This window comes from Canis aureus, chromosome 9, assembly GCF_053574225.1.
Source record: "Canis aureus isolate CA01 chromosome 9, VMU_Caureus_v.1.0, whole genome shotgun sequence".
NCBI classification, from domain to species: Eukaryota; Metazoa; Chordata; class Mammalia; order Carnivora; family Canidae; genus Canis; species Canis aureus.
The window spans coordinates 64,127,983-64,150,357 of NC_135619.1; the positions used below are offsets into that span (position 1 = coordinate 64,127,983).

Consider the following 22,375-nt stretch of genomic DNA (forward strand, 5'->3'; position numbering starts at 1 on the left):
ATGAAAACGTCTATATTGATTCCATGTTGACATGATCATGGTTTTTTTGTTTGTTTGTTTTTTAAAGATTTTATTTATTTATTCACGAGAGACACAATGCGAGGCAGAGACATAGGCAGAGGGAGGAGAAACAGGCTCCATGCGGAGAGCCCGATGTGGGACTTGATCTGGGGACTCCAGGATCACACCCTGAGCCAAAGGCAGATGCTCAACCACTGATCCACTCAGACGTCCCACATGATCGTTTTTTGAATGTAGTATTAAAACATCACACAGATTATTCAAATTAATTCCACTGCTTTCTTTCTGCTGTTTTTAATGTGGCTGCTATGAAATTTTTAACCACCTCTGCGGCACACAAATTTTTTCCAAAAACTTTTCGAATGTCGTTGACACACAGTGTTGGCATTAGTTTCCAGTCTACAACATAGTGATCTGACAAGTTTATACATTACACCCCGCTCACCCCAAGTGTAGCTGTCATCTGCCACCATAGGACACTACGATAATCCCATTCGACTGTGTTCCCTACCCCGTGCCTTTCATTCCGGTATGGCACACGGATCATGAAGCTCTGAATCCATCCCGGAGAAGGAGAAGAATACAGGGAATCAACAGGGAGGGGCAGTGAATTACCAACAGCTAGATTTTGCATACCTACCCCATGAGACAAATTTTGTAATGCAACCTCCTCTTCCAAACTGAATGTTGGAATGTTAGAAACATCGGGGGATCACCAAGCATATTGCGTAGATGGAAAGAGTGACACACTTGAATATTCAAAACCATGAGCAGCTAATCTGAATGTCAAGGATAATTTGTATTTCCCCTAAACCTGCTTTCTTCAGTGGATAGGATCACGACATTGCTTGAAAGGTTCTGTGGAATTCTTTGAGAAATTAGGGTCACATTTTCAGTCCTGCTTCCCATTTATATATCCTATTTTTGCCCCAACAGAGAAAGAACATTATTGCGCTTGAGAATTTATGTCAGATCATTACCTACCTTGAAATCCAGCACCTCTTTTTTCAGATGGGGAACCATAAGGCATAGACTAAGGTGTAAGCACCCCCAATAAATCAGGAGGATGGCTGAGGCCAGATAGGACTCATATTTCACTATTTTAATTTCAGGGTTTCCATTGCTCCAAAGGTTTAAGGAACACAACACATTAATTCAAATACACAGATGTGTGCTGAAGACTTGAAGACGTTATTTTTGTGTCCATTCTTCAGAAGTAGGCTTAGCTTCTGAATCTGGCATCAGAGCCTCTCCCTGGGGGGGCAAATGCTGCAGTCAGTGGAAAACAAGAGTTTAATTTTAACATTTTGTGTTTAAGAAAAGGAGGGATAGGGAGGAGAAATTTATTTATTTTTTTCTGCTGTATAGAAACCCAAACCTTCAAGGCTTCAGCCATCAAAAAGGCCTACTTTAATGAGCCAAAGATCATTTTTCCAATTAGGATACTTGGGTCAAGTAGAAGTTAAATCAGTTCCCACTCTCCAGGTCACCTGCAAACACATGAAGGAAACACACCCTGAAGCCCTGAGCAATAGCGTGGCTGGTGCATAAATCCTTACTTTCTCTGCACGCTCCTTCTGGGACTTTAACATTCACCACAGAGAGTGGGAACTGTAAAAATAGACGATATGTTTCTGAAGAAGTGAAAGACTTATTGCATAATGGCGGTAAACTGTGTCTAGTAGAACGGAACAACTGTGCATGCGAGCATAGAACTCAAAAAATAGCTACCATCCTAGACAAATGTATTTTCTAAAATATTCAGCCCCAAGAAAAATGTGTGGCTACATCAGGAGAGGAAAAGCCTTGTGACCTGACACTAGGGAAAGCAGAGTGACATGAGCTGGTCTAAAGATCTGGCCAACCTACCCGGGTAGTCTGCGTTGACCTCTCCCCAGCCCTACGTCTCAGATTCTTCCTCTCTCTTTTACTTCTTTTTCTCCTTCAAAGACCTATACTTAAATGGAAAGGAAATAATTTGTAAACAGCACGTATCGATTTTTCGCAGAAGCCCTGTAAGGCAGGGATGTACTGCTTCCTTCCTTCCCTTTCATCACCAGAAAACAAGAGGAGAACATTCAGACACAGGCTCGGCTGTCAGGTAGAAGAGGTGTCGCTGCTGCTTTCTGCCCCCCCCTCCCTTTTCCTATGTGCCTTCCTGGGGTTCCCTGAGGACTCTAGGCATCTCTGCCCAGCCTGCTCTCCCTTGATAACGGAATCTGTTGATTCCGTCATCCATGTAACAAATATTTATTAAGCAACTAGTATATGCAAAGCCTGGACTAGATGCTAGGCAGGAGCTTGTGGCAGGGGCGAGAAAGAAAGAGAGAGAGAGAGAGAGAGAGAGAGAGATGCAAAGACAAATAAGATACAATCACTTTCTTAAATTCAAAATCTAGGGGAGACAGATCTGAAATCTCAAGACTGGAATAAAACGGCAAGTATATCAAGTGCTGTGATTGTGCAGCAGGAAGCCAGATGATGTCTCAGAGTGCCCGCAAGTGCCATAGGGCACACCTACAGAAGGCTATTTGCCCAGTGAGCCAAGAGGCATTTGGGGAAGAAGTCACCCCAAGAGGAGATAGCAGGGCAACATATAACTTGGTTACAGATTTAGCGCTTCCCAGATCAGGGAAGAAGAGACAGGCTAAGTACAACATGGCCTTTAGTCACGTCCTGAGTCCTAAGGGGTGAGACCCAAGTGGATGCAATCTTTCCATCAATTGCATGTCCATGGGGTATCCAGTGCTCAAGATCACGCTGTTCCCTTGCTGATGCAGCAGTCTTACCTCCCGCTGGGGTTGTGTTTGGAAACCCCATGGACATGGCACAGACCCATGGTTTTGAGCAACTGGACAGTCCAGCCAGAGTTGGATCAAAGAGGACACATGAGAGGACCACGTGCATCTGCCATTGTGAACATCCTGGCAGCCTCAGAAGACAGAAGGTCCTTTGAAAGGCTTCTCTTTGACAGGTGTCAGCAATGGGGGGAACAGGAGGCGAGGCACACGAAAGCCTGGAGAGCAACACTATCTGTGGATGAACAAGCCCGAGGCACCCACGGAGCCTGTGCTCAGATATGACCCATCCTTCCCCGGGTGTCACCCATGCACCAGGCCCTTGACTAGGCCAACCAGTCAGCTACTGGCTTCTGCTTCAAATGGCTCCTGGTCTGCTTGGGGTAAACAGATTTAACTCATACCTCTATCAGTGATTATTTCATTGAGTAAGTGCGACAAAGGTAAAGTACAGAATTGGGAAAATATGAAGAACTAGGGACAAGGTCGTTTAGGGTCAAGGCTCAAATGCTTCCTTGAGGCAAGTAGTTGGGCAAGGACAGTTGGCTGGAGAAATTCCTGTAGCTGCTGGGACAGGGCTGGAGAAAAGCTGGTGGGGCCTGTTGTGGCTCTGTTATTATACTAGGGTCCACGTACCCTGGAAAACCCAGGTTACAAAATGTATACAGAGGGAGAGGTGGGAACCATGGCAAATCGATCTGCAAGGTTTCAGAAAGTGTCTTAGAAAGGGTGGCATTTTAATTGCACTTTGAAATATGAGTAGGGTTTTGACAGGTAGAGGAGGATGGAGGCAAATAGCATTCCAGAATAAGGGAGAAACAATAAAAGCAAAGACACTAAACATGAAGGGAAGAGATGACCAATTTTATACATATACACACAAAAACAATTTTATAAAACACACACATATATTCATATATATACCAACCATGAGTAGCAGTTCTTTCCTTTCTTTAGATAAGGAAATGGAAGCTCTGAAAGGTGAAACTGAGGGACTCCTGGGTGGCTCTGTGGTTGAGCATGATCCCATTGGGGTCCTGGGATTGAGTCCCACATCGGGCTCCCCGCAGGGAGCCTGCTTCTCCCTCTGCCTGTGTCTCTGCTTCTCTCTGTGTGTCTCTCATGAATAAATAATATAAAACCTTAAAAAGAAAGAAAAAAGCTGAAACCAAAAGCTCTGCCCGAGACTTGCCCAAGGTCACCGAGGTATTAGGTGACAGAGCCCAAACTTAAACCCCAGTCTAAATCTACCCCCGTCACCTTCCTAAAAGCACACAACACAAGCCCTCAGGAATTGGCTCTCATTATGGACATCAATGTGGAACAGCAGAAATGTCCATGCTCATGTGCCCAAGGGCAGTCGGATGCAGAGGGCGGTAAAGGCAGATGGGAGGGACTAGCAGGAAGAATCAAGTATTGAGAGCCAACTCCGGTCAATCCCATTGTCCCAGGATCCTGTAAGGCCGGACCTGCTGTTTTAGGGCCTCATGGGATTTGTCCAGAATCAATAACAATAAAACATAGGCGTGTATGATAAAGACGTATTCATGATAGTAGATGAGCCCTGTGGAGATGAGGCAGGAAGACTGAGTTTTCAGGTCTGAGGAATGACAGCTAGATAGTTTGGCACTACAGAAAGGTGACAGATCTCATGCGGACATAGTTAGGTTTCCAGAAGTGAGTCACACACAATGATGAGAGCCACATAAACGGAGGATGCCGGCTAAGGACAGGAGGGCAGTTGACACCCCAGTCGTGCCATAGAACACCAGAGATCATATCAGTTCTAGGCTTCGTTTCAGTGGGAGCTTGTTGACGTGCTGTTCAGTAATTATGTATATAAGGATCGGCCATAATATTTCTCGAGAAATTTTGTAAGAATCTCTTTTGATTGTCACTCTGATTTTAGGAACTCTTTTAGGTTTTTAAAGAAGGGCTATCTCTAATCAACCAATATGGTCTTTATGCTCTCGCCCTGGTAGAGATGCTTGAGAGAATTTGCTTCCTAAGAGGGGTGTGGGGAGCTCGGTGAGGTTGGGGTGGGGGGCACTAGGCATTCTGTCCAGATAAGCTAGATAGACATCCTTTACATTAAGGAATTCGGTACTTATTCTGTAGGAGACAGGGTCATGGGAAGCATTTGAGGGGGTAGCAGGGTGACATCATCAGCTCTGCGTTCGAGGAGGAATATTCCAAGAGCTGTATGAGTGACGGATTAGGCTTCTCATGCACCTTGTTTTGTCAACACTTAACCTGTTCCCCTTGAACCAGTACAAAGGTGATATGCACTCTAGTGGGTCTCTTAAGGACTTACTCTTTAGTAGTTAATAAAAGTTCATTGAATTGAACTTGAGCTGAATCGAACAGTTCCTAGAAACGTAATGACAACCCTTCAGAAGACTGGCTTTCATTCGAAGGGCATTTACAAGTTCTAGAAGGGAAGGTAGAGGAAATCTTTGGGGGAGAAGGAAAACATTTGGTGCTCAAACCACCACCAAGCAAGTCAGCCTCTGCTCTTGCCATGCAAGCGTTTTCCACTGCCACAGATCACTCAGATGCATTTGCTTCGGTGTGGGATAACGCGTGCATTTGAATATTTACACTTGAAAATAACAGAAATAGATTTTTCTTCGGACTTTTTTTCCCCTAGGGTAAATTCTGAAAAACGCAGCTATCGCTGTATTTAAAACAAGTTGCTATAACTGTATGCTTGAATGCAGCTCGCAGCTCTTCCTCATTTCACAGTTTTAACTGGGACTGTAGTTTACTCAGAATTGACATATACTTTGGGCAAAAATCTGTATAACAGATCTCTCAGCGGAGGCTGAAAAATGGATTTCACTCCAGGACTTCGTGTATAAATTGTTTGAATGAGTGTTGGCTCTCTTAATTCTCACTTTCTAAAACCTGCTTACCACCTGCTACTTTTTTTTTTTTTACCTTTCCTTCTCTGAACAGCCATCCATCCATCCATCCATTCATTCCTTTGATTGTTCATTTAATAAATATTAGGTGAGCTATACTATGTGTCTGCGCTGCACTGGGCAGAGAGATAGGTAAAGTCTGGTACTTGCCATCCAGAACTGTGCAGTCTACAGGGGAAGATGATGTGGTGGGGGCTGGAGAGGCTTCCAGAAGCTCAGAGGAGCCAAGTCTAACAGAGATTGCAGAGACAGGGAGTAATTATCCCAGGAACTGGTGCTTGAGCTGGGTCTTTAAGATGAGTACATGCTAGTGACATCAAGAGGAAGAGGGAATTCCAGACAGAGTCAAAGCCTTACATTTCCATCTAGTCCCTTTCAAACTCTTATCCTGACATCAATTTTATTTAACATTTTATTTTATTTTTAAAAGATTCATTTTTTTTTTTTTAATTTGTGAGAGACACGGGGAGAGAAACAGAGACATAGGCAGAGGGAGAAGCAGGCTCCCTGTGGGGAGGCCAATGTGGAACTCCTAGGACCTGGGGATCACAGTCTGAGCCGAAGGCAGACGCTCAACCGCTGAACCGCCCAGGTGCCCCTCTTTAACATTTTAAAAAGTAAGCATCCTTTACCTCTTTGGTTAGGTTTATTCCTAGGTATCTTATGCTTTTGGGTGCAATTGTAAATGGGATTGACTCCTTAATTTCTCTTTCTTCAGTCTCATTGTTAGTGTATAGTAATGCCACTGATTTCTGGGCATTGATTTTGTATCCTGCCATGCTACCGAACTGCCGTATGAGTTCTAGCAATCTTGGGGTGGAGTCTTTTGGGTTTTCTATGTAGAGTATCATGTCATCTGTGAAGAGGGAGAGTTTGACTTCTTCTTTGCCAATTTGAATGCCTTTTATTTCTTTTTGTTTGCTGATGGCTGAGGCTAGGACTTCTAGTACTATGTTGAATACCAGTGATGAGAGTGGACATCCCTGTCTTGTTCCTGATCTTAGGGGAAAGGCTCCCAGGGTTTCCCCCATTGAAAATGATATTTGCTGTGGGCTTTTCGTACATGGCTTTTAAGATGCTGAGGAATGTTCCCTCTATCCCTACGCTCTGAACAGAGTTTTGATCAGGAATGGATGCTGTATTTTGTCAAATGCTTTCTCTGCATCTATTGAGAGGATCATATGGTTCTTGTTTTTTCTCTTGTTGATAGGATCTATCACATTGATTGCTTTACGAGTGTTGAACCAGCCTTGCAATTGCACTGCTGGGGATTTACCCCAAAGACACAGATGCAGTGAAACGCCGGGACACCTGCACCCCCATGTTTATAGCAGCAATGTCCACAATAGCCTAACTGTGGAAGGAGCCTCGGTGTCCATCGAAAGATGAATGGATAAAGAAGCTGTGGTCTATGTATACAATGGGATATTACTCAGTCATCAGAAATGACAAATACCCACCATTTGCTTCAACGTGGATGGAACTGAAGGGTATTATGCTGAGTGAAATAAGTCAATCGGAGAAGGACAAACATTATATGGTCTCATTCATTTGAGGAATATAAAAAATAGTGAAAGGGAATGGAGGAGAAAGGAGAGAAAATGAGTGAAAATATTAGTGAGGGTGACAAAACATGAGAGACACCTAACTCTGGGAAATGAACAAAGGGTAGTAGAAAGGAAGGTGGGTGGGGGGTTGGGGTGACTGGGTGACAGGCACTGAGGGAGGCACTTGGTGGGATGAGCACTGGGTGTTATGCTGTATGTTGGCAAATTGAACTCCAATAAAAAAATGTATATAATTTAAAAAGTAAGCATCCAAAATGAATAAAGATGGAGGGGGAAACACAAGATACTTGGAAAGGAAAAATATTTTTGAAAATGCTTTTATCAAATGTCAAAAGGGTATGTCACTCCATGTGTGCTCATAAAGACCAGAAGCGTACAGAAGGCTGGGCTATGCCTTTCCATACTGTGGGTAATTCATACACTGGCCCTGAGGTTTCATTTCTCAAGTCAATGTAGTTGGAAATGTAGTTCTGTGTGTTCAGTAGCATTCTGTCTTTCACGTTGTGTGAATGCCTCAGGTCAGCACGCGAGGTACTGGGAACGGGCAGTCTCCAAGGGGCGTTTACAGGGAAGACCTAATAACAACTCCAAGGGACACGGGAAGGCAGCAGAGAAGTAAAGGACATTACATTTCCAGGGCATAACTCAACAAGCTACATATCACTTTCTAAAGGCATTAGAAAGGTTGGTTGGGGAAGCGCCTGGGTGGTGCAGTGGGCCTTCGGCTCAGGGCATGATCCCAAGGGCCTGGGACCGAGACCCATGTCAGGCTCCTTGCTTAGCAGCTCCTTGCTTAGCAAGGAGCCTGTTTTGGCCTTCCCTCTGCTCATGCTCCCTCTCTCCCTCTCTCTGTCATAAATAAATAAATAAATAAATAAATAAATAAATAAATAAATAAATACATACATACATACATACATACATACTTTAAAAAGAAGGGGAAAAAAAGGAAAGATGGTTGGGCTTAGGGGATCGTGGAGAGGTGTGAGGGAAGGTAGATGTTGTTTTTGTAACACTAAGCATTTAGTGTGAATCCCAGAATTGATTAATGAGAACCCTGTGTGTGAGGCTCTCAGAACCTATGATAAACCTGTGGGGCACGTTAGGGAGGGACCAGGCATCCATTTGTGCATGGAAGGCAATTTTGCTGTCTTAAAATCTTTTTGAAATACAGCACTCATGAGGATTTATTTTTTTCTTCCCCCTTTAAAGAAATACCAGCTAATGTGCATAGATAATTATTTTTAAATCCTTAAAAAAACCACACACACAAACTGCTGTCATGCTTTTTCACCATGAGTCTATACTAAAAGATTCATAGACTGTATTGATTTTTCTTCCCCCAAAGACATCTCAATTTTCAATAAGCCTGTAGACCTCTCTCTTTTCATATACACTTCTCATTGGTTTCTCTGCTATCTCTAGCCCCTGGCCAGTACATTTTCCAAGTGTGTTTGCTTTTCTTTAAATTTATTTTTTTGTTTTAGTGACGATATCTGGTTTGAGATATTTTATTGCTCATTTGCTCTGTGAAGCTGTGTTGACACATTCAGGGATAAACAGGTAACAGGGTATCTCCAAGTATGGATGGACCTGAACCTGCCTGTGATGAGAGCTCATGTGGCCAAAGAAAATCTGCCAGAGTGAGGGAGAAAAGGAGGGGGGGTGGTTAGGGCATCTTTGTAGAGTAACCACAATGAAAGCACAAAGATGTAAAGTTTGTCTTCAACATATTTTTTTTTTTTAAGATCTTACTTATTTGACAGAGAGAGAGCGAGAGAGCACAAGCAGGGGGAGTGGCAGGCAGAGGGAGAGGGAGAAGCAGACGCTATGCTGAGCAGGGCGCTCGATCCCAGGCCCCTGAGATCATGACCTGAGCCAAAGGCAGATGCTTAATCAACTGAGGCACCCAGGTGCCCCTCTTCCACATATTCTTACCTCCCTATTTGGAGCTCTTCAGTCTCTCTGGGTTGGACATCCTTGTTCTTTAAAAAAAAATTTTTTTTTTTAATTTACTTATGATAGTCACAGAGAGAAAGAGAGAGAGAGAGGCAGAGACACAGGCAGAGGGAGAAGCAGGCTCCATGCACTGGGAGCCCGACGTGGGATTCGATCCCGGGTCTCCAGGATCGCGCCCTGGGCCAAAGGCAGGCGCCAAACTGCTGCGCCACCCAGGGATCCCTGGACATCCTTGTTCTTAACCTTCTAATCATTTCAGGGCATTAATTTTATTTCCTTACCTGTCAGGGTAGAAAGCAATTTTTGATAGGGTGTTAGTAAAACAAACAAATAAATAAACCAGCAAAACAATAGAAAACAAAACAATCACCCCCCAAAGAAAGCTTCCCAAAGGTATTTGCAATGTGATTCATTTATTCCCCCAACAAACAGCTGCTAAATGCCTACAGTGCGCTAGACACGGTGCTAACAAATGGAGATAAAGCAATGAATATTCAGAATGCAGTATGTTAGATGCTATGATAGACGTACCCATTCAGTGCCGTGAAAGCACAAAAAAAATCTAGCATCATGGGCCAAGCTTTGGGTGCACTCTCTCACATCCTTCTCACAGCAATCTTAAGTGGGAGCTACTGTCATTCCTCCCATTATACAGATGAGGAAATGAAAGTTAAGAAGGACACCTACGTTACCCAAGGTCCTGAGGTTAGTGCACGGTAGAACTTGGACACGACAGACTCCAAGCCCATGTATCAAGTTTTAGCCAGGCTGCTTTCCAGAAGACACACTTGGACTCTGTTTAGTAAAGAAAGGAAGAAAGAAAACTCCAGGGAGAGGGAATAACACGTTCAGAGGTTTGGACGCAAGAGATCATGGCCTGTCCTGGGAACCCCATCTGGATCATTAGGTCTCAGAAGGATCTAATAAAAAGAACAGTGAGCCAAGGGCAAAGCTGGGCAATCCCAACATATTACAGAAATACGGGCAGAGAGTTGAGACGGAATCTGAGCAGAGCAAGCCATCAGAGAAGGATGCCAGTGAAGCCAAAGAATGAAACACCTTGGAGCAGGAAGGAGACGCTCAACAGAATGAAGAACAAGAGCCTCAGGGAATGAAGGTTGGGATTTCAGGCACATGAATCCTAGGGGCTGGGAGAAACGGTTTGGAGTAGAGGCTTCCTTAAATATATAAATGAAGACATACAGTACAGGTGACCCCCTATTTCCTCCCACGCTGCCCAGTGACAAGGACAGGTAATGGGTGGACCAACAGATGGAATCACAAAACTTTAGAGATGGCCAACGAGATTATTTGATTGAAGCACCTATTTTTCCACAAGAAGAAATAGAGACTCAGAACTCGGCAGTGATTTTTCCTGACATCGCATGGCTAATTAGGGATAGAGCTGTGATTAGAATTCAGATCATCTGACTCTCAAAAGGAAAGATTTCAGACATGTATTCTATGCAAAGGACGTGAACAGACAACCCACAAATGGCCAACAAACATGAAAAAATGTGTTCAGCTTCCCTCGTAATCAAAGACTCCTCAGTAGCACAGGGAAATAGGCACACTCATGTGTTGTGGGTAGAGATCTAAATTGTAATAATCTTTTTGGAAGATATTTTGCAAATATGGAAGTGGCAATATAGTGCAGGAATTAAGAATATCAGCTTTGAAGTTGGACAGACAGCATTTGGGCTCAAATGCTGGGTCTGCTACCTGCTGTCATGTATTAACCATTTTCTGGGCATAAGCCTCAGTCTCCTCCGAAAAAATGTGGATATTAATAGTGCTTATCTCATAAATTTATTGTGAAGATTAAATGAGATTGTGCTCATTATAGCACAGTGCCCAGCATATAGAGAGAATAAATGGTATTATTGTGATCATTATGTACAAAGAGTTTTACAAATATTCACTTTTCCTTGGACCAGCAATTTCACATCGAAGAAGTTATCTTACAAAAGTGATCAGAAACAGGGCACAAAGATTTATATACATGGATATTCGTCACCGCATTATTTCTAACAGTGAAAAATTGGAAACAAAAATGTCCAACAATAGAGTGGGTAAATTAATGATGGCTCATCTGGTTGATGGAATACCATGTGGCCATTAAATATCATGCCTCAAAAAAACACTTAATCAGAGAAAACATCCATATTAAGTGACAAAAACAGGTTACACAACAATAAATAAGTATAATGCCAATTTTACCACAACCCCCCGGGTTTGTGGTCTATTTCTGTATGTATATTCTATACATATGGAGAATACTGGATAGCAGCTTGGTGAGAAGGCGTGAACTCCCAACATGAATCCATGCTGATCATACTGGCCCGTGTCTGCACGAGAACTCTGTCTCCTGCTTTGAGAAAAACCCAGTTTAGTAGATAGCATTGTGAACTCCATAACAAGATTATGATAAAAGAATGAAAATCAGTTCCTTTCCCTGAGACTATCAAAACTACATAAATATTTGAGTTTAATGAACCATCCTCAACCTTCCAGATTTGAGAAGACTTGGAAGGAAATTATATCTTACAGTTGTAAACTTATCTCAGCATGCTGGGATTTCTACATTTAACTTCTATTAATGCTTTTCAATGCCAGCATGAAAACATCTCTACCTTAGACAATCTTCCTCAGTCTTATTTCTTATAGGGAGCTGATTAGACTAAATAAAATAAAGTAGCAAACTAAATAGGCAAACCCTCTGTGGACAAACACTGAAAAAGAATGTTAGAATTGATTTGTTTACTATTTTCTCCTATCAGTATATCCTATGAAACCTACCGAGGAATTACAGTGTAAATGAGAAAAATAAAGAACCCAGAGGAACGAGTGATAATTTTTTCCTGCGTAGATGATTCCAAATAGTTCACTTTAATAGATGTTGAAAGGACTGTTACTATGCACGTTTAGCTGTAAATCACTTAGGCATCCCTTGTAGTCATCCACTATTTGTGTAAGGTGTGGAACATACGCACCACACAAGTCTTACAAATACAAAGGGTCCATCATGACTGGTTTTGAGCTTTCATTTACAACATGATTAAGTTATAAATGTTCTCCTAATAGTGTGCTTTCCGGCAAGCTCATCAAATCTTCAGTATCCTCATCTATGAACACTTATAAGATTGAATGGAATGATTCTGAAGATTCCTGCTAGCTCTAAAATTATACAGCAAACCATGGTACAAAAAGCATGAACTAAATTTAAAAATTGGGCTTTTCCTGGGAAAGAAGTTGGCCTTAGAAAGAAACCATGATGAATCTGTTGAAATCATAAAATGCCAAGGTTAATATTTTTCATGTTAAAGAGACAAATTTCTGAGTATTATATGAATTCAAATTCTGATGAGAAGAGTGTAGAGTAGTTACAACCAAGATGAGAGTTTTTCAAGTGATAAGTATGGTAAGACATTATTCAAAATTCTTGATACACTTTGTGGACATACAACATGTGCAAATGCATTTATACTTTGGTTGTGATAATCCTCTATTTTTGAAAGATGCTTTCCAGTTTCAATGCACACTTTTATGTAAGGCCTCATTTGACTATCACAACAACCTAATGAGAATAGGTCCAATGAAGATTATGGTCTCTTTACACAGATCAGATGCTAAATGATTTTTTCCAAATAGTTTACTTAACTGGCGTACCAGAGGTAGGACTGAAAACTAGGTATCAAACTCCAAAATTCATCCTCGTTCTGCCACCTGACATTGTTTCCCAATGTCACCTCGTTCATTTCAATGTGACTTTTTAAGATAAATTTGAAGGTGGCTTTTATGCACAGTGAAGGTTATTCAGTGGTTATGTTGTTTTTATAATTAATATTTGACTTACTGAAGTCATACATTTGAAAACTTACACATTTCAAAATCTTTAATCTTTTAAATCAGAGGTTGGCCCACGGTTGCCTGTGAGCCAAGTCTGGCTGGCTGCCTGTTTTTGTAAGTAAAGTTTTACTGGAACATGGCCATACCTGTTCATTTACATATTGCCTATTGTGGCTTCTGTGCTACGATGGATGGCAGAGTTACAGACTTGCAGTAGAGACCACAGGGTGCACAAAGCCTGAGCTATTTACCACTGGGCCCTTTACAGAAAGTTTGCCAATCCTCTCTTGGATTTGACTTACAAATCTTATTATTCTATATTTAACACTCTTCAGGAGGCTTTAATAAATTCTGTTAAAATGCCTTTAAGCATTTTTAACTGCATGTATATACTTGTATTAGATTTCCTTGTAATGTGAGTCAAGTGTCTATCTTAACAAACAAAAAACTTCCCAAGTGTTTGTATAATTTTTGTAAATCTAATAAACTACGTAGAATCTTATAACTATAGTTATATTTATGTCACTTATAACTGTTACTATAACTTTGTCGTCATGTTGAGTCTCAATTTCTCTTAAATGTTCTAAACCTTTGTATAAATGTAGAAAGATTTAGAAATCAGAAACCTAAAACGATTATAATTTTTACTTACGATGACAAGACTGGCCTGTTTAACCGCAAGGCTAAGTTCTTTTAAACAAGAATGACCAAATACAAACAGATTCTTTCTTGACGTAAAACATAAATGTTACAGGCTGCATGTCTTAAAGGTATGCTAAATCATCTCAGAGTGAAAATACGGCTACTCATTAAAGAAGCAATTACATCACCCCAAATATTTTGGGAGGGGGTTGCTTTCCAGTGATGGATGTTGCAGATTGGTCAGTAAAAGTAAAATCACTGGAGACACTGATTGAACTTTTCTTGCAAACAGTGATGAGACTTGATGAGCCCCATTTAGAAGCCACGAGAAGGACACCATAAATTACAGGTAGGAGTGGCTACACAGTCTATCTTGGCTTGCCAGGGCTGCCATAACAGAATTCCACAAACTGGATAACTTAAATAATAGAAATAAATAGACTCACATTTCCGGGGTCTGCAAGAAGTCCAACATCATGTTGTTGGTAGGCAGGGTTGGTTCCTTCTGAGGGCCCCGGGGGTTGGGGCTGTTCCAGGCCTCTCCTCTAGCTCCTGCTGGTTGCTGGCAATCTCTGGCATTCTTTGGCTTGTAGAAGCATGACCCTGATCTCTGCCTTTGGCTTCACATGATATTGTCCCTGTGTGTCTCTCTGTGTCCAAATTTCCCCTTTTTTATAAGGATAACAGTCATTTTGGATTAGTGACTACTTTAATGACTTCATCTTGAGTTTACTAATTGCATTTCCAATTACCTTATTTCATTTTTTTTAAAGATTTTATTTCTTTATTAAGAGAGACACACAGAGAGAGGCAGAGACACAGACAGAGGGAGGAGCGGGCTCCCTGAAGGGAACTCGAGGCGAGACTCAATCTCTCGCCTGGATCACGCCCTGAGCTGAAGGCAGACGCTCAACCGCTGAGCCACCCAGGTGTCTCTCCAATGACCCTATTTCAGAATAAAGTCATACTCTGAGGTAGTAGAGGTTGGAACTTCAACATATGAATTGGGGGTGGAGGACACAATTTAACCTATAGTAGAGACTGGAAACCTTAAAACTATTTTTCTCGAACTCTCTTGAAGTTGGGATGATGGATACAAGGTAGGTTCACACTCAGGTAGAAGTTGGAAGGCAAAAATGAAGTAGAGGCCCTGTTGCTATTTTTCTGGCAAGCATGGTCATAGAGGCATTTCGTTTTTCTATGAGAATTTTCAGAGGACCACTGTGGTTTGGGGCTGCAGGTTCCAGGGGAGGATTCTTGACTGTGGTAGCTCGCTGATTGTGGTAGCTTTCCAGACTATGGTCATAGTAGATGGTTCTGAAGGAAGCAACCTACACTGTGTTTGGGTGTCTGATCCATTTACCAAGTAAGCTGTAGGGCTATTAGTTTTGAGTGGAAATGAGAGCAAGAGAAAGTTCTCAAGCTGATCTAATGCGAGCAGTTCTGCAGTCTGACTCTTATGATCCAGAATATCTAATGGTGTGCAAAGCATTTGTGACAGGTAAGGGTGCTTACAGAGCCTGTGGTGAGCCCCAGTAAGAGATTCACAGCAGATGATTTTAATATTTTGAAATAAAGCCACATCCTCTTTGGCAAGGAACTTTTTTTTTTTTTTTTAAACAGCTCCTAGCTTGCTGAATGCTTGATAATGGAAAACCAAGTGATCATGTGACCAATCTTCCCATCAGGAACTGGGCACTGTATGGGTCCACTCACTCCCCATGTTGGCCTAAGTGGAAGTAGTACACCCTATAGCATACTGGGCCTGAGCAGGTTGTGATGGTCCAAGATGCAAGAGTAGGTGATTCACACTCCCAAAATGCCTACCCCACGTCACACGTCTCCTTCAACACACGTGTATACCCCTCAGAGGAGTTTCCTATAACAAGTTTTTTTTTTTTTTAAAGGTAAAGAGATTTAAAAATAATTGAGCCTGGTTCATGGATGGTTCTGCATGATATGCAAGCTCCAGTGATAGTGGATTTCTCCAGCATTACAGGTTCACTAGGAGGTGGGGAAACAGCAATTCTCCTAATGGTTAGAATTTTAAATGATTCATCATCTGGTTGTTCAGTTTGTACAGAAAGAGAGATATCAAAAGTATGAGTCTATCTAACCGGACACTTAGGGACTTGTAAGAAAGAACAGGTGATTGGTTTCCTGGTGGTCTAGGGAATAGGTATGTGTACAGGCCTCCTGCAGTGGACCAGGGTAGGATGCGTCCCATAAGTTTGCTTACAAAAGAGCGGCACTGCACTGGGGAATCTAAATAATAAGGCGGACTCGATGCCTTGTTCAATGGATGCAAGTCAGCTGTTCTCCTCGACCACCCTAGAATGTGCCTAAGGCAGCCATGGTGGCAGGAACGGGGCAGATCCAGACACTTCCCACCACCAAGGGCCATCCTACCAATAGCACCCTAACACTGAAACTGTGGTGACACATCATCCCATCTGGTAGCAGGTTTTGTATAATTGAGCTCTTCCATCACAGGAGGAGCAACATTTTGTCCTCACTGTAATACTTAGATTTGGGTTTACCTCCTCTCTGCCATGTGTCAAGCAGCCATACCACATGTGGATCCACCAAATGTGTTATTCACTCTTACAACATCCCATACAACATTATTTCTGACCAAGAAGCTAATTTTATAGCTAGATTTTCATTTTTATTATTTTTTAATTTTTAAAATTTATTCATTCATTCGTTCATTCATTCATTCATGAGAGACACAGAGAGAGAGAGAGGCAGAGACACAGGCAGAGGAAGAAGCAGGCTCCATGCAGGGAGCCCAACTTGGGACTGGATCAAGGGTCTCCAGGATCACGCCCTGGGCTGCAGGCGGTGCTAACCCGCTGAGCCACGCGGGTTAAATCTAGCCCTATAGCTAGATTTTTAAAAAGCAGGTGGCTGACCTCCATGGGACTCACTGAGCCTACTCGGTGACCATCCCTCAGAACGCTGCCGCACAGAAAGAGGAAAGGCCTGCGGGAGACAGCTGAGCCACATCTTGCACAGTACTTTCCTCCAGGATGTGGTATATGCTTCAAACCAGCTATTTTTATGCGGGGATTGTTTCTTCCATCAGCAAATCTCATAGATCTGGGAACCAGGGGATAGACACAGGAAAGGCACCTCATTATCAAGCTTGAGCATATGTTAAAAAAAATTATTTGCATCTCTCTGACTTTGACTTGTTGTTTAGAGATTCATGGACTCTTCCATTCAGGGAACACATGGTTCCACTGTACTACAGGCAAGACTTTCACCTGGTCACTGAGTTCCTCATGATCACTGGGTTTCTGACAATCAGAAAATTGAGGTTGCTATTGCATCGTGAGGGCCAGTAGAGCCTCTGGGGTACCTCCTTGTACCGCCACATCCAGTGGCAAAAGTTAGAGAAGCTTAAGCAAATCTAGACCTTCAGACCCCTCAGGCATGAAGATGTAGGTCCTGCCACCAGGCAAAGAAGTCTGGCCACCTGAGCAAACTTGCTGGGAGCAAAGACTGCCTGAAATGGGTTGTAGAGGAAGAAGCTATAAATACCAACTATGGACTTGTGACAACAGCAAAAGTGAGGACTGCAGTAGCCTGTCATTTTTCCCCCCGCTGTTTACATATCACACATATCAACCACTTTTCTTTTTATTCCCTCCCCTTTGCCTTCAATGTTTAATGAAGGGTTTTGCAGGGCATGATTAATTTTCCAAGTCAACCCAGAGGTGGTGAGACATCAAGATGGGATTGTGACTGAGCTAAAGGGAAGATGAAGATGCAGAGAATCCAACCCAGATACATTTGGGAAGAAGAGACTGTATGGACATTTAACCACTGAGGGAGTGGCCCAGAGTGGACAAGGTGGATTAGTGTTCAGTAGCCATCCCACCCTCCTCTTCATATGCCTTCCTCTACTGCAGAGGTGGGAATGCCCCAGACTCCTTTTGCAGACTTCCTTGAAGCAAAATTCAGGCTATAACTCAACTTCTCACGATGCGCTCGCACGATTCCAGGTTGGCCTCTGGCTTCTGCTGCTTCTACTGGCAAGCATGGCCAAGGAGCCATTGAGAATTTCTTCCATGGGGTTCAACATGTGGTCGCTAGCAGGGGTCAAAGGAGGGCAGCTGTTTTGCTGGTGCAGGTTCCATGAGGGCACCATGGCTCTGGACTTCCTGTTGGGAGCTTCCCAAAAGAGGCAGACTCCTGATGGTGACCGAGGCCTGTGACTCCCAAGCCAGCAGGACTTAGGGGTAGCTTGGTTACCTGGGGAGGTGGTTTCCTGTTGCACAGGACACAGTGACTTCTGCTGTGGCCCAGTTCTGTGTGGGGAGGTGCTCTTGAAGCTCAGCCTTGAGTGTTTTCCTCAATCCTAAAACCAAGTCTGGGAGCCACTTATCACCGTATAATAAATTTCTCTCTGCCTAGATTCTCTACAGTGGATTCTGACATCTGCCAGGGAAACACGAGTGATTAATAAAAAAAAAAAAGTTTTCCCATCTAGGTCTTAAGTCTTTAGCATGTGTCCCAATGCCCCACTTTTTCATATTTTTTTCAGTATGGGAGGTCTCACAATCTTACATATATTTAAAAATCATCTCTCTTGTGGGGTTGTCTATGTCATGACTAATTTTATGAACACCATTCTACTCTATTTTTCATTCTACTTTATCACTTCAGGACCCCCATGAGCCCGTGCTGTGCTTCAGCATTCCAGGAAGCCCACGTGTGCCCCCCTCCAGCGCTAGCTCATGCTCTAGACTTTTCCCTTCTCCTTGTACCTTTCCTCTCCTTCATCAAAACATATGTTTTATGTCCTGTCAGAATACCGTCTATCTGTGGGTAGCTTAATAAACTAATTAGGCTACGCTAATTGGTAACAGTGGAAACAATATTTTAATAGAGATAAGAATAATAATGGTGATGCCCACTGCTGACATGCATTGAGCAATGACTACATTGTCCAAGAACTTCACAAGAATTACACCTTTAATCCTTAAAAATCCCCAAACCTAATGAGCCAACTGCTTGTCATCTTCATTTTACACATGAGGAAACTGAGCCCCAAGAGGTTAAAAGAAAACTTGATTATAAGTCACACAGCTCATAAGCGTCAGAACCAGGACTTGAGTCCTGGCCTGGGTTCAGAGTCTTATCAACTACCCTTATGCTATATGGCCTCTTTAAATCCAAAGGAATGATTTGAGAATATTAGGTGTCCTTGCCGCTTGATGGAAAGAAATATTTTAGGATGTCAGGATGGGGGAATCTTCTAGCAACAGAAGCATTAATATTTTACTGAGATCAGGAGAGCCAACCCTAAGACATTAAGCACTAAACAGGAACATTTCACATTTTGTGGTAACACAGTCATTTCTGTAGTAACAAGATAAGCATTTTGGTTTATTTCGTTGCATAAGAAATGAAACTGGAAAACATGAATATTTAAAGAAGGATAAAAGAAATATAGGTAAATGAGCAAAAGTAGAGGAATCTGGAAAAATGGAGCAAGGTTAGTTTATTCATGTGATAAAATATTTCATTAAGGAGTCCATATTATGATAAGCCTCTAAAAGATTAAAGTAGTATAGATAAAACAGTAAATCGAGTTTAATGCAGGATTAGATAAGAGGCTGGTAGTCGGTAATAACGATGAGATGTGCAAAGCGTAGGGTCACTGATTATTTGGAAAAGAGGAGAAGGTGAACATGCAGAATGGATCTGGTGTTTGATAAGCACAAGTGCCCCGTTTTTCAAAAGTTCACATCACACCACTTCACTTTTGCAAAAGACCTATATTAGTACTCTTTTTTTTTTTTTCTTTTTTTTTTGCCAACTGAAGATCAGAAGAGGATTTTCACTTTTACCAAAGGAAAAAAAAAAAAGTGAAAATATCGTTCAGTGTTTTGCTGCAAACGGTTATATAGGCAGCAGGCACTCCGAGCGGCGAGAAGGGCCCCTTCCACCTCCTTCCCCAGCAGTTGCATTCAGTATCTGAGCATCAAGCCCTCATAGCTTTGACCTGTGTCTGAGCATTTGTGCTTTATCTCCATTTATTTTATTTTATTTTTTTTATCTCCATTTATTTTGTGCATCTGTTAGCAAGACGTGTCCTAAGGCATCAGAAAGGCCTATGGGAGGTTATTTTTGGGGTCTGGGAACGGTCAAAATTTTCTCCATATAAATTAGCAGTCATTGCTTCTTTGCTTTATGCCATTTTGACTTACCAAAGATTTCATACCAACACCCTACTTTCAGGGTAAACCTGTATTTGGTTCCTGAGGAAACAATAATCATAAAACAGAAGGGAGAAATCCCCTGGAACTGGAATGGTAGTATGGAGGTCATTTCCACATTAGTAAATAATGGGGAAAATTTAGTGAAGTTCTTAACATTCCAATGTTATTAATATGGCGGGATATGCAATAAGTCCTATGGGCTCCTCTGCTCTCAATTAACCCTTCAGAGCCGCTAATGAAGTCTAAAAACTGAAGGTTGAGCTAACTCGTGTGTAACCAGATCTCTATTTCCAGAGCACAACCAACCAGTTAAGTGGCTAATCTGGTCAGTTCTACTTGCCACACCAGGCATATGTGGACCTTTATCAGTATTTTACAATCCAGTTGTTTTGGGCTCAAACAGTCGAATAACCTTTATGTAAAAACCTTTAGGATAGTGAATGAATAATCAGATGCTATGAAAATTACCAAATAAAAATGTTTGCAAATGCCACTATTTCCTTATAAAATTCATTGTTGTTTGTGCTATTGTTGAAGCTACACTGAAATGACCAAATCTGAAGCAGATAAGTAATCTTAGTGATTTGCTTTATGCACAAAAAAGTAATTAGAAACACATAGCTTTATATTTACCTTTCTATTCCCCCAAGAGTGCGAACGAAACCACTCTTTTCAGGGGTGCCTCTGCCTTTGGTCATGGTTCCAGGGTCCTGGGATGGAGCCCCACATCAGGCTCCCTGCTCAGTGAGGAGCTGCTCTTTCCCTCTGCCCCTTCCCTGCCCGTGCTCTGTCAAATAAATAAAATATTTAAAAAAGAGAGAGAAAGAAAGCATTATTTTCAGATCTTTCACTTAGCTTTCAGAATTTATCCTCTACTCTCCAACATGCAAATAAAAGGTTCTGTTTTGATGCTGGGGAAAAATGATCCATAAGTAAGAGAATAGAGAAGAGAGAGAGAGAGATAAATTACACGAGCGCTTGCCCAACCACAATCACATTTTCAAACTAAAAAGTATGTGAAAGTGATTTTCTAGGAGATTTAATACTCTGGCAAAGAAGTTCCAAGTGAATGATCCTTTGGAGTGGAAAAAGGTTAGCTGAGAAAATGCTTGTGAAATACACTGTGGAGGATTCTCCATTCTAAGATTACGGTCGTCCTTGCCTTCAGGTTCAAGTGTTGCTCAATCAGCAAGGTGCTCAATTCGTAGTGATTGCTGCGCATTTCCTCGTTGATCAAGAAAATGCATAATCTCAACCTAGACACATTCGCCATAGAAATGAATATAAGAAATAGGATTTTGATTTAAATCTGCCAGTTGCAGCAGATCGAGAGAAATATATGCAAGTGAAGATTCCATTTGAAAAGCTCTGATTCAAGTAAGTCCAAAGAGAATGCGTCTGTTTCTAATGCTGTCTTACCGTTAGGGAGCAAGCGTTCTCGCTCAGAGCCCTTGTCAATTTGATTAAACTCACAGACACGTGACTGACTCCGCCTCTGTTAAAAATACTCTCCAGCCAGAGAATGACTGAGAACCCGGTGGCTTTGTCTTTGTGAGCGGGTCCTTTAGCAGAGCTATCCTAACACTAGCCAGAGGGGTAGATGTTATGTTTAAATTTAATACCCCACAACTGAATTCTCCCAACGCAGCTCACTGCAGAGAGGGATTTCGAAGAATGCAAATGCCAGCCCGGAATCCAGGATACCCTTCCAGGCATGGACGTTTAGAGTTTTAAAATTGGCCCTCGAGAAATAGGATACTTATTTCCAGGGCTGCTTTCCAAGGCTGAATCTGGAGGCCCCTCCTTTTTCTGCAAATTGTTTCCGAGATGAAAGATCCTTCAGGTGGAAGACGAGAGGGAAAAGGCTGGGACGTGAGGCTGCGTGTGTGTGTGTGTGTGTGTGTGTGTGTGTACTGCTCGTGCGCAGGTGAGAAAAAAGGTAAAAAGGTCCGAGGGTCTAAACCCGGAACACCCCGCTCGGCCCGGGCCCGACCCGGAGGACCACCTCCGTCCCCGGGACACAGGCCCGAAAGTCTCCGGGCCGCCGAACGGCCCAGTCGGCCGGGAGGCGAGACGGAGCCAACCGACCTCGCGGCCGGGCCACACCTGGAGGCGGCTCCCGGCGAGCCCTCGACCTGCCCCGGGAGAGGCCGCGACCTGCCCCCCGAGGCGCCGCCAGCCAGTCGGGGACGCCTCCCCGCCGCCCACGTGGGGCCCGGAGCCCGCGCTGCCCGCAGGCGCCGCCGGCGTCGGGCGCGGCGGCCGCGCTGCCATGGCAACGGCGGCGCGCCTGCGCGCTGCGCCGGGCGGGCTGGGGCGGGGCGGGCGTTGCTAGGAGACGGGGCCGGGGGCGTCGGCCTCCGCGGCGCTCGCGCGGGCGG

The 22,375-nt window shown here is 43.0% G+C and overlaps 1 long non-coding RNA gene across 4 annotated transcripts; it reads right to left on the reverse strand.

Moving 5' to 3' along the window:
* Nucleotides 1–288: 288 nt before the first annotated feature.
* Nucleotides 289–22,247, reverse strand: LOC144321027 (uncharacterized). 4 transcript variants are annotated; one of them, XR_013386719.1, is made up of 6 exons: nucleotides 22,101–22,247; nucleotides 20,628–20,781; nucleotides 9,250–9,296; nucleotides 3,748–3,961; nucleotides 1,891–1,973; nucleotides 289–1,275 (listed from the first exon to the last, which is right to left on the reverse strand). It is a non-coding gene; the product is annotated as an uncharacterized LOC144321027 (long non-coding RNA). The 4 variants fall into 4 exon arrangements; XR_013386717.1 differs by having other exon boundaries at nucleotides 291–1,275; nucleotides 1,891–1,978; XR_013386720.1 differs by lacking the exon at nucleotides 9,250–9,296 and having other exon boundaries at nucleotides 291–1,275; nucleotides 1,891–1,978.
* Nucleotides 22,248–22,375: the final 128 nt, after the last annotated feature.